We start from the raw sequence: 13,380 nt of genomic DNA on the forward strand, positions 1-13,380 counted from the left end.
AAACAAGCAAAAGCACAAATTTTGATTATACAATTTGAATAAAATTTTATATAAAACTCGCGATATTTCGGCTAGGTTCATATATTTTGATTTTTAATTTTGACAATATACCATGGATATTTCCTCAAAAAAATGAGTTATACCTACTCGACATTTTTTGAATCTCCCTTTTTAATCAATTCTACATTAAAATTTAATAATGAAGTTCAAAGCAGCGCGCAACTAGTACCTATTGAAGATTCTTCTCTGTTCCCTTCTTCTCGTAATCTTTCATTCACTTTTCTTACAAATTTTTCTTGTAACCCGGAAACTTTTAGGTCATCTATGTTTAGTTTTTTTTTATTTTGGACATTTTTCCTTTGTCAACTAATTGTACATCTAAACTGTGTCTGTACTATCAAATGGTCTGAGTCGCAACTTACTCCACGCCTGCTTTTTCATCTAATACCATAATAATAATTAGTAATAATATTCCTTTGAGACATATAAAATGTATATACAAGTCATGCGTTTTACAAACAATTAAAATTAAAACATTTATAAATTATATAAACATTACAACATTTAGATAATGTTTCTGTTCGAAACAAACTCTTCCACAGTACACCTAGTAACATTTGGCTAGCAATAAGCTTTTAATGGATTTCTTAAAGGAATATTTATTCATTATTCTGTATTTTTTGGTAAAACGTTAAAAAATCTGATGCTCATATACTTTACTGACATTCTTGTCGTTATTCTTTTTTCAACCAATACGTGATCTATTTGGTTGAATGTGTTTCTGTCAGGCAATATCCAAGTGACCTTATGAATGCCCTGATGTGGAAAGCATGTCAAACTGATAACCATATTATTTATAGCTGTGAAGTCTATTAGAAATTGGCCACTCTCATTTGTCTCTCTGTGAAGCATTGAGTTAGAATCCATGGAGAAGCTATGAGCATATTAACGTGTGTATTAAAAACGGCGTCAGTAGGTGTTGTTAACGATCATACCAATATGGCGGTGGGATCAGGGCCGGACTCAATAATATTAAAACTACTATACAAATATGACTAGTTATTCAGAAGATTTAATCATAATCATAATAAAATGTATTGCACATGAAAAGTGCAATACATTTTTAATAAACTATGATTTATTGACATCTCGACAAACACTAAAAACACGACATATTATACATAAAGATAAATTAATACAGTCATATAACAAGTTGTATCTGAAAGAGATAATAATATAAATAATATTTTAAAGGGTAAAATGAATATACGGTATGAAATAAAAGAAATATGTTCGTTTTACAACTCATATATTTGATAACTACAAATTAACTGACACTTAAAAATTTAGTTAAATTAACAAAGTTAAAAAAGTTATTATTAAAAAAACAAAATTGAATATCTGCCGAATATCATAATGGAAATACTGTGTAGAAATAAAAATAATTATGTTGCAGTAGTTAAAAAGAAATTTTAAGATATTTAGGATGAAGATATTTGAGTATTCTCAAGAATAGCACGATCTACCTTATTTATAAGATTTTTGATGAATACTATTAATTTATTCTCTGAAGTACGGGCCATTACTTTGTTTACATATTTGTATACTAACCTGTGGAACGTTATTCCTGAAGATTTTTTATTAATATTGCTTCTGCTACTCCAACTACGTTGAGAACAAGAAACGATTATTATGCACTATCACAATATATTATTATAGTTTTTATTAAAGTATTATCAAACTAAAAATATTCGAAAAACAACATACACGATCTGTCAAAACGATCATAACAATATGGCCGAAGTGAGGTCGTTTTTAGTCACGTGATACCCTCTACATAGATTCTAACTCGATGCTGTGAAGACTATGTTTTCCTATTATCACTAGGTACTGTTCCACCTGTCTGATTTTAGCGTTTGTGTCACTTATCACTATTTTAATATCCTTTCCTGTTGTTGAGCCATAAATTCGTTCTAGATAAAAGGGTAGCTTCGTGTCTTCCTGTTCATTTGTGGGATAATGTATATTTATTATGGTTATAGTACAGCAATGTGTTTTTATCCTCAGTTTGCAGATTCTTTCTTTGATGGCTTGAAAGTCTGTTAAGCTGTTTCATTTTATTATCCACTACAAACGCTACCTCAAATTCCTTATTGCCCTTATCTTTACCAATAGACAAAATAGTATATTTTTTCTGTGTTGATGATCTTTTTCCAATCATTTTGTTTTCTGTATTGCAGTGATTCCGATGTTATCTTTTTCATTTCGTTTAAAAAATAATCTACGCTCCTGGTCTATTTAGCTTTCTGACATTCCACGTTCTCAGCACCTCCCTTCGATCTTTTTACCCATTTACGAGTTCTTATTGGCATTTTTTAAGATGCGTCGTTTTGATGTTTTACACTTCAATACTTAAAACTTTATACACACCGAGAAAAAGAGTATTGTTTCAGTTTTTTTATCTATAATATTCTAAGCATCTTACAATAAAACCTCTCTAAAATGATACCAACTTCTTAAATATAAGATTAGAGTTCACGCCTCTATGCTCTAATAGAAAATGCTTATACGTAACAGCTAAACCCAAAACATTTTGCATTGGTTAAATATGTATGCAAATTTGTAAATAATGTTAGGTATCTACTGAAGAAAAAGTGTTTTAGTTAAACAATATTTTTGCTTATGTTGTTACAAAATGGTCCAAGTATTAAATTCTTCTGCAAACAATCATATGAGTATTCAAATAAAGAGGCACTAAGTAATAATGCTATTGTATTGAACATTACAACCAAATTTAAAAGAATTGAAAGTGTATTACGCCAACTAAAAGGTAAAGCTACATGAAGAAAACCACAGGATGCCAAGTAAACCACGAACATGTTTTCAATAAAATTATGAACTTATCACGTAGGGGTTAACAAATATGAAAAAAGGGTCCTTAAAATATATTGGAACAATTTATTCCCTGTTCATATTTTATACTAACGATCCAATAATAGAGAATGGGTAATTATGCAGCAAGACTGTAAATATTGTTGTAGAATACTTGTGTTGCTATATGTAAGGTCCCAGTTTGATCAGTAAAGTATTTCTGTCTGGCCATATAAAGACAAATTCCATAGATTTTTACGTTTCTAATGACCAGAAGAGTTGCAAGAAATATCTTTGCATAGTGAAAAGGTAACCGTGTGTCCTGCATATTTTCTAGATAAAGAATTATTGTGCCTTACTTCGTTGACGATAATGTAAGTTATACTATTTAAATTCTCACACCATTTGTAGATGACGTTTGTAAGTTTTGCTGATCAAGAGATTAACTATTCGGCAGCCAATTATTTAGCAAAAAAAAATTGTGTAGCAAATCAATTTTTTTAAACGAATTTTAACAATCGATTATCTTCTAATTTATTCTTTTATTGAATACATCTAGGGCACTTACTTAACATTAAAACTAAGATCAAAATGAAAACTCAACCAATTGTGTGGTTAAACAAATTAATATTATAATAAGTGATGGATTCGACCGTTACTTGATGGAAATTCATTTTATATAACAATAAAGCAATGGAAACTTTGTTTTTAAAATTTTCACAAAATGTATTATAATATTTTATCTATTATTTCTATTTTCTATTAATATATGTAACTTGTATGTTATATGGAAAAAATAGACATACAGATTTTAAAAAAGCTTAAAATAAAACAGAATTTAATTTTTCTTCTAACAAAAATAAAATCATGGAATAAAGAAAATCATAAAATAGAATAAAGTTATACAAATAACAAATTTAAGTTTTGTAAAAACATTCAATAACCAAATATTAGTTTAAAAGTTTCATTGTAAAATTGTGTCGTCTATCACTTAAAATGTTTTTCATTATCATTCTGGCTTTAAAACTCTGTGTGGGTCCTAGCCTCCTTAAGAATTTCTCTCCAGTCATTCCTATCCATCGTCTTCCTCCGCCAAGCACGTATTCCCATATTTCTCATGTATTCTCATTACATGGCCTACCCACCTCAGACTTCATATTTTAATATATTCTACGATTATGTTCCCGGTACATTCTATAAAGTTCAAAGTTGTAGCGTCATCTCCACACTCCCTAAGAACTAAGGATTTTCCCGTGACATTCGTTGATACGGTATCTAACGGTATACGTATCTAACAACTGGTTTTGATAAATTTGGTAATAAGAATATGTATTAAACGAAATATGCTACTAAAATATTATTATTAAACGTCATTTTTTACTTATAAACAATGTAAGATTGCTATTTGATTTTAAACATTAAATATAAAGACCAGTAAACTATATGGAAACGTGACACAATTTGATTGAACAAGCATAGAAAATCCTTTAAAATGATGGGTTATGAAGTTATTTTTGCTTAATTATTGGGAAAATAGCTTCAAAAGTTAATTTTGTGAAAATTACCAAGAACTTTTCTAAAAATGCAAAAAATTGATTTTGCTTGAGAATAAGGACCAAGTTATAAATATTTAGCTTTAAAAATTTCAAGAAGTTACTTAATAGTCATTGCAAAATTGCAGTTGTTTATCACAAAAAGATTTTATGTATAGTTATTATGCGTAAATTATTAGGTCTACATAAATTCTGAATGCACCAAATTGAAGAGAAAGGCTTAGTTTTTTAAATTAAGTCATTTAATGAATAAAAATTATTATTAAATATTGCCAAAGAGTTACACCCCAGTTTGCTCTTTCTTCAGGTATTCATCGGGGCTTTGTTTATAAACAATGAGCAATTTAAAAGGAGTCATTGGAAACGCTAAAAGTTTAGACAAAAAAAATTAAAAACGATTCATTTAAAACTGAGATGTACGTGATGCGCCCAAGATAAAGAGTTTAAAAGCGGAGCTATTTTACTTTTCCAAAAACTGAATTCATAAATTCAAATTTATAAAAGTCGCAATATATCCGGTTCTATTCAGCGAAAAAGTTTTTTTTTAATTTGGGGTACAATGTGTGGTATAGATAAGAAAAGATGCATTTAGGTATAAATTGTGAATTGTTTATTTAACCGAGTAATTTGTTTAAACAATTTAAAATAATTACTTATTTTGCAAAATTTTACTTTTCTCTTATTATTGTTATGGTTTATTTTTTAACCAGGAGGAGTAAACTAAAAAGACAGATTCACACCCAAGAAAGTTACTAGAAAAGTCACCAAATACATCTTCTTTTTTGGTTGATTATCTCGGCCTTGCGGTAATCCAGTAATCGATTCTAACCTAACTTTGTTTGTTTATGTTTGAATAATAATTTTTTCCAATTCACTTCCAATATATATATTTTTTTTTTCTAATCACAATAAAAAAATGTTGGATTGTTATGAAGAAGTTGAAGAATTTTTAGAGTTTATTTATCACATTGTAGAAAAAAATCGTCCGGAACGTATACGAAGCGATATATTCGTGATAAAATTAAATCTAAAATTCAATGGAAGTTTACAATATTTCATCAGCGCATTAACTTAAACAACAAATATTATATGCTACTTTAGAGGAATATAACCGGTTTTTATGGGACTGTCCATTTTTCAAATATACAGGCATAGACTTATGTTAATACATTTTGTTTAGGACATCTTGTTCATCACTGTTCCAGTCTGCTTATATTCTTTAATTGTTCGGTAAATAGTTGAATTCTCAACACCTAAAATTACCACATTACTTTAGTAAGTCTTGATTTTAATAATAACTATTCTGCAAAACTAACCTGTTGCCTGTTTTATTTTTGCTACCATAACTGTTATTTTTATTTCATGATTCTCAATTTTGATTTGTTTGTACACGTTTATAATGCATTATTTTTTATTTGATGATAAATGACCCAAATCTACTCGGCGTTTTTTAAGTGGGGAAGGATAATTATCACTAGTACTTGGCATCGAATCCATATTGTTATCTTAATACCACTAATACGTCGCTAAATAGTTCTGAAAAGAACTGTTTTTTATATAAATGCAAACACAAAATCTAAAAATTAAAGGAATAACGCAGAAAATACAAAAAATTGTCGATATAAATTTTGAATTTTAAAATTTCATAAATGTCATTAGTGTCAAAATATCGTAATTTAGCGGAGTAAACTTGCCTGTGATTGGACCAATTACAAACAAGCATTACGGTGCGGTAAATTTGAATTACTCCTCCTGGTTAAAAAACAAACCATAGTAGAGAAAGTTGTGAAATAATAAGCAACTAAAAAAATTTATATAGGAGTTATATTTAATATCTTGTAACAATAAATTTTACAAAAATTAATTTTTTATTTGAAAATCAAATCGATACTTGTTAATTTTTCTCGAATTAATGCTTATTATTTTTACAATTACTTTATCTAAAAAATATTACAAATATATTTTATACAAATTAATTGTTATAAACTTTGTATAATTATAAACAAAAATTATGGAATTAATTTGTATATATTTGTAACATATTACAACGTTACATTACAACGTTACACACTTAACTTTTCTATTTTTATTTATAATTATACCAAGTTTATAACAATTAGTTTGTATAAATTATATTTGTAATGTTTTTTATTCAAGAAAAATAATTGTAAAATAATAAGCATAATTCAAGAAAAATTCAACACGTATGGATTTAATTTTCAAATGAAAAATTATTTTTTTGTAAAATTTATTTTTAAAAGATATTATTTATACCCATAATATATAAATATTTTAAAGTTACCTATCTTTTCATAACTTTTCCTACTACTAATAGTAAGAGAAAATCAAATTAAATTGTATAAACAAATTACTCGGTTAAATAAACAATTCATAAATGAACTAATTAAATTTTATAATCTATGCAACGAGGTGCCCCAAATTAAAAAAACATAGATTTTCGTTGATTAGAACCAGAGATATTGCTACTTTTATTGTGAATTTGTGAAATCAGTGAAATGGTAAAATCGAAAAAAAAACTAACTCGAATTATGTTCTATTAATGTTCTATGACGCTAACTAAGCGTCATAGAACATTGATTTTTTTTTAATTTCGTGTAGAAATGCAGACATTTCGAATAAAAATAATTAACTTCATATATGTTGCTGCGTTTGAGTTATTTTAAATGTTTACAAGCTTAAAATCATAGTACTTTTGTAAACCTATTTTAGAATATTTAACAATAATTTTTTGTTCATTAAATGATTTAATTTGAAAAAGTAATCTTTTCTCTTTAATTTGGTTTTTTCAGAATTTATGTAGACCTAATATGTAATTTAAGCATAGTAAGGTTGTAGGTAGATAAAAGCTTCCCGGGATAAACAATTTAAATTTTGCAATAACTGTCCCTATTATCAAGTGAAAATAAGGTTTTTTTGTTCATTTTTAGAAAGGTTATTAATTATTTTCAAAAAATCGAATTTTGAAGCTATTTTTGCAATAATTAAGCAACAAATTAACAACAATAACTTTGCAAACTCTAAAACAAAACTAATAACAAATTTTAAAGGATTTCTATAGTTTTTTAGTAAGATTGTGACACTTTTCCATATAATTTGCCGGTCTTCACCTTTAGTATTTAAAATCAAATGGCAATCTTCCTTTGTTTATATACTGTTTATTAGTAAAAAACTACTCTTTTGCATATTTTTTTTTGTATATGTTGTTAGATACCTGTATCAAATAGTGTCAGAAGAAGGCTTGTAATTTACTAATTTCTTTTTACCTTTTGTATTTCTTAAAATAGTTAAGGATTTAAGAAGGAGATTTACCCAAAATAGCAGCTGTTGACCGTGCAATTTCTGCTATTTATTATTGCGGCAGTGTTATTTTTAGAGTTGACGAGCACTTCCAGGTACACAATTTCGTTAACTGCTTCGCTGACGTCGTTTTCTATAACAAGTGGCTGTAGGATTTGTGATTACGTGCTTATTTTTATGTTGACGTTTATTATTAAACCCATTCTTGTAGCCGCTTCTTTTATTGCTAGATTTGCATCTCGTACAGCGTTTTCCGTTATCCCAAAAATATTGATATCATCAGCATAGGCAAGGATTTACACTGATTTGTTATATATTGAACGGGTGGTTGTGATTTGTGCCATTCGTATTACTATTTCCAGAGCCAGATTGAACAGTATACAGGAGAGAGGGTCTTAGGGTATTTGTTTTAACAGGTTCAGCCAGTTCCTCCTGGATTCGTCCTCTACATTCAGCTGTTTCAAGAGTTAGCTTTGTTAAATTTACCAACTGATTTGGTACTCCTAGCTCTTTCATTGCACTGTACATTTCTCTTCTATTTACAGAGCCGTAAGCTGCCTTGTAGTATATAAATAGGTGATGAGTATGTATATCTTATTCCAGTGTTTTTTATAAAATCTGTATCAGGGTTACAATCTGATGAATTTCCGATTCACCACCTCTGAACCAGCCTTATATTTTCCTATTATTCGTTTTGCATATGGTGCCATACGGTGGCATAATACAGTGGAGAATATTTTATACGCTGCATTTAGAAGCGGAATTTCTGTGTGGTTAGAGCATTCAAAGATATCTCCTCTTTTCTGTGTCCACATTTCTTTTATGAGTCACTGTAGTGCCATTATGGTATCATGTCCACCTTCTTTATATAGTTCAGCTGGGAGATTATCTATTCAAGGGGATTTGTTTTTAGATAGCTTTTTAACTGCGTCTTTAACTTCAAGAATAGTTAGTGGTTCCTCTCCCCTCTCGTCTGTTCTGCTCTACTCATCTCTTTCGTCTTCCATTTTTTCTTTTTCCTCTGTATTAAATACCCGGTTAAAGTATTTCACTAATCAGTTCAATACATCGTTCTTGTTAATAGGTCACCATTCGGACTTTTGCATTGGGTTGTGGTTGCCTCGAATTCTTTTATGTTGATATTAACTTTCTTATAGTATGCCCTGAGCTCGGTCTTTCTGTTGTTTTCTAAATATTTAAATTCCTTATTTATGTGTTTGCGTTTCTTTCTTTTGTATATGTTCTTTTAAATGTTTACACTATTTAATAAGAAAAAGGTGTAATTTAATTTAAACAATGCATGAGGACATTAAGTAATGAGGATAAAGTGTACTGAATCCAGTATACAGTAATTCGAATAGTCGTACTGAAAAAGAGGTCTTAGAAAATAGTCGTTCTGAAAAACTACTCATCAAACGTGGAGTATGACAGGGATGTGTTTTGTCACCCAGTCTTTTTAATCTATACTCTGAAGAAATCTTTAGGGAGGCTTTGGATGACAGACAAGAGGTAGTAAAACTAGGCAGAGAAGTAATCGACAATATCAGATACACTGCCTATACAGCCGTTCAGAAAATTGCAAGATCTCTTAGGCCTTAAAATTAACATTTCAAAGACAGAGTGGATGGCGGTTGGAAAAATTATTATATATCAAGGTCTGCTTTCGCTTAATGGAGAGGATACAGAACGTGTAAACCGTTTTAAATACCTGGGCAGCTGGTTAAATGTAAATAATAACTATAATGAAGAGATAACAACCTGGATCGAAATATCACGTAAGGCTTTAATGACTTGGAAACCAGTTTTATTATTCGCAAGAAAGTCATGACATAGTATGTGGGGTCTATGCTATTATGTAGTTGTGAGACATGAACATTAAAAATAACAATGCTTAAAAAATTAGAAGCATTCAAATTGTGGTTCTATCTACGGATTCTAAAAATATCATGGATTTCGCACACTTCCAATGAAGATGTTCTTAAAATGATGAATTCAGAACGTCTGCTCACAAACATCATAAAGAGGAAAAAAACAGAATACCTCTACTTCCATCTACTTCACCTTATAGTACAAGGAAAAATGCAGGGAAAGAGATGGATTGGTCGAAAGAAACTTTCATGGCTGCGTAATATTAGACAATGATTTGGTGCCACAGTAGAAGAATTTCTTTGCGCAGCAGCAGTTCATTCTACAGAAAAAAAGCTAATAACCATTTTTGTTGAAAATTATCTCAGCTACATTTCTTGTTTGAAACATTTCTACGGCGTACAGATTCTTGATAAATCTATGTTTTCCGCCCCCTCCCCTTACGAGGGAAGTTTTTAGGGTCCCAAAATTCAGCCTGTACGTATGATTTTTAGAGGTCAAATCTCCTGACGACTGGAATATAAGGGTTATGAGACCTTAAATATGTCGCTATTTTCAATTACTAACGATTTTTTCACTGATGATGGTCTGATAAGGTCGAAAACGTTTTGAAATTTTTATTCCATTTGCATAATTTAATTTTATAAAAAAAATTAAATATATAGGTACCATTATATATTAGAAGTTGTTTACTTCATTATAAGTTTTTTTAAACTATGGTATAACGCCAACCACTACGATTTTCGCTTTTATAGTAATTACTTATCTTAGTAATTTATGTTGTCCAAAATATGCCTTTTAATTTTAACTATTCCTGCTACTAGCAGTTCCGTGGAGAGATCGGTCTCTTGTTTAAAGTAATGTTAAAAGTGCTCTGATAATGAGAATGTGAGATCTTCACCAAGATTTTAAGACGCTGTGATAAATGTTTTCTATGAACAGAACAAAACTCGAAGAAAGGAATTTTAAAAACGAGACTAGAAGATATATCTTCCCTTGGCATATAAATTTATTATGGGTATTATTATATTTTTATATTTTTTTATGGCCACCGTATCCAAAGTTATATTTAGCTATGTATTTAACTTGCTCGGGTTAGTTCCTCACACTATACTGCTTATAATTATTATCATCTTCAGGTTACTGATAACGATATTATGGTTTTAGTAACAATAATACTAGTTTAACATTTACCAATAATTGAAAATAATTTGTTTACGCTTAAAATACTTTTATTTACCGATAGCCACAAATATTCTCTAAAATCAATTAAGCTTATTTGTTTATTTAATAAATATATACATATTTTTAAATATGAATAATTTTTAGGAAAATCATTTTAAAATCAAATTCCGATCTGTGTGCTACATACTGACTGACCTCGATTTATAGTGAAAGGTTCTTTGGTGCAGCATACATAAATAATGATATAATTCAAATACATTTATGCTATGGAATTTTTACATCTTGTTATCGAAGGAAGTTTGTTTTTTTTAATTATATCTTCCCTACTGCCTTTATGTAGAATAAAATGTAGAATTTCAATATGTGTCTTACAAACACTTAATATTCCGACCGACTTATCGATTTAACTGGCTTATCAGAAATTTTATTGGTTTATCCTCATCATCACCTTTACAACTTTACAACTCTGTGTGGGTCCTGGCCTTCTCAAGAATTTCTCTCCAATCGTACCTATCCATCGCCTTCTTCCTCCAAGCACGTATTCCTATACTTCTAATATCTTGATCGATGTTATTAAGGAACCTTGCTCTGGGTCTTTCTCTTCTTCACTGATTAATGGGTATATCAAGAAGCGTTTCTCGCTGGGTCGTTTTGTTCCATCCGCATTACATGCCTTGGTTCCTGGTAGATTCTCTAAGTTGTATCGTCTTCCCTACACTTCCTTGCCATAGATTTGCCATTTAGATATAATACTGTTCTTTCGAAAAATTCAAACATGTTTTCATTACTTTTTGTTAGAGTAGGTACAGATATCTGGACCACCTGTTAGGACTGGGTGTATTATTGTTTTGTAGAGTTTTACCTTTGTACTTCTCGTAATATTTTATGATTTAAGAAGGAAATTGAGCCCAAAATAGTACCTGTTGGCCGTGCAAATTCTGCGGTTAATCTCTTCGATATGTTATTTTTAGTGTCCACGAGCGCTTCCAGGTATACAAATTCGTTATCTGCTTTGATGACGTCGTTTTATATAGCAAGTGGCCTTAGGATTAGTGGTTGCGCGCTTACTTCTTTTTGTTAGTGTTTATCAAGAGTTAGTTTTTTTTTAATTCACCAACTGATTGGGTACTTCTAGCTCTTTCATTACTTTTAACATTTCTCTTTTATTTACGGAGTCGTAGGCCGCCTTGTAGTCTATAAATATGTGAAGAGTATCTATGCCATCTTCCAATGATTTTTCTAAAATTTATCTCTGATATACAATCTGATGAATTATCGATTTATCACCGCTGAAACCAGTCTGGTATTTTCCTATATTCTTTCTGCACATGGTCCCATACGGTGGCATGGTATACTGGAGAATATTTTATACTCTGCATTTAGAAGCGTAATTCTTCTGTAGTTATAACATTCAAATATATGTCCTGTTTGTATATGGTGTAAAGTATCCCAATATTCCAATCACTGGGGAGGGATTTCTATGTCCATATTTCTTTTATCAGCTGTTGTAGTGTCATTATGGTATCGTGGCCACCTTCTTTATATAGTTCAGCTGGGATATTATCTATTCCCGGTGATTTGTTTCTTACTAGATTTTTTATCATGGATCATAAAAGAATTTAAATTGTTACTTCAGAAAATAAACTTAATTTATCACCAAACTATTAAGAATTGCGGAAAATCCACATGCAAGTAGAGGTATCAAAATGATCACTCGAGTAAGAAGTAAACTCTAGAAATGTAAATAAAAAAACTATTTTTTATCGTATCCCGTTTCATATAAATTATACAACAACAATGTGAACGAGGTTATATCTAAATATATTTGGCTACTTGCTGAAGAGTAATCACAAACACACATTTTTATTCATGAAAGAGTTTTTCAAGTTTGTGCTTAGTTTTTTCCGGCACGTCAGGTTTTCAGAGAAAGTGTGTTTAAAATTATTCATAGAAAATGCCAAAAATACTGTGAAAATATTTAATGAAACTATATTTAATTTGTAAATTACACTACAAAATTGAAATGTTCATAAAAAAAGCAATGCAATATAAGCATTAGACAATCTTTGGTCGAATAAAATCGTTCTCTTTTTCCGTGAAAGCTGCGTTTTTTAGTTTTCGTTTTGTGGATTTTTGTGAGCGTGTCCCTCTTAAGGCCCAGCTGTAATCAGTCATCATTCTAATTTCTGGAAAATGGTTAACGTGGGAATCCAAAAAATGAAGTTTGGAGCGCATATTGCATCCCAGTTTTTATAATTTTCAAGCATGCTGACTAAAATTTCTTTGTAGTTTAAAAACTTGTTTCCAAGGACACCGTTTGACTTCTACGAAAGAACTTCATGCTTCAGATTCACCCTGAGTCATTGTATTTTGGAACAATCTGTCCGATTGCAAGTTTGGAATTTGAGGGCGTACACAAATTTCTTCTTTAAGTTTAACTTTAGAAAGCGCAGAAAATAGATCGCACTGGTATTTACCGCATCTTGTTTATTTAAAGCTTTGACAAACTGCTTTATTAATCCTAACTTTATGTGAAGGGGAAGCAAAAGAACTAATTTTGGGTTAACTAATAAATCATGCCACACAT

The 13,380-nt window shown here is 29.9% G+C and overlaps 1 protein-coding gene across 1 annotated transcript in view; it reads left to right on the plus strand.

Annotated features, from left to right (window-relative positions):
• LOC140434702 (uncharacterized) overlaps positions 1-13,380 on the plus strand; it is an 86,864-nt gene that overhangs the window by 24,221 nt on the left and 49,263 nt on the right. The window lies entirely within an intron of this gene.

This window comes from Diabrotica undecimpunctata, chromosome 2, assembly GCF_040954645.1.
Source record: "Diabrotica undecimpunctata isolate CICGRU chromosome 2, icDiaUnde3, whole genome shotgun sequence".
Lineage (NCBI taxonomy): Eukaryota > Metazoa > Arthropoda > Insecta > Coleoptera > Chrysomelidae > Diabrotica > Diabrotica undecimpunctata.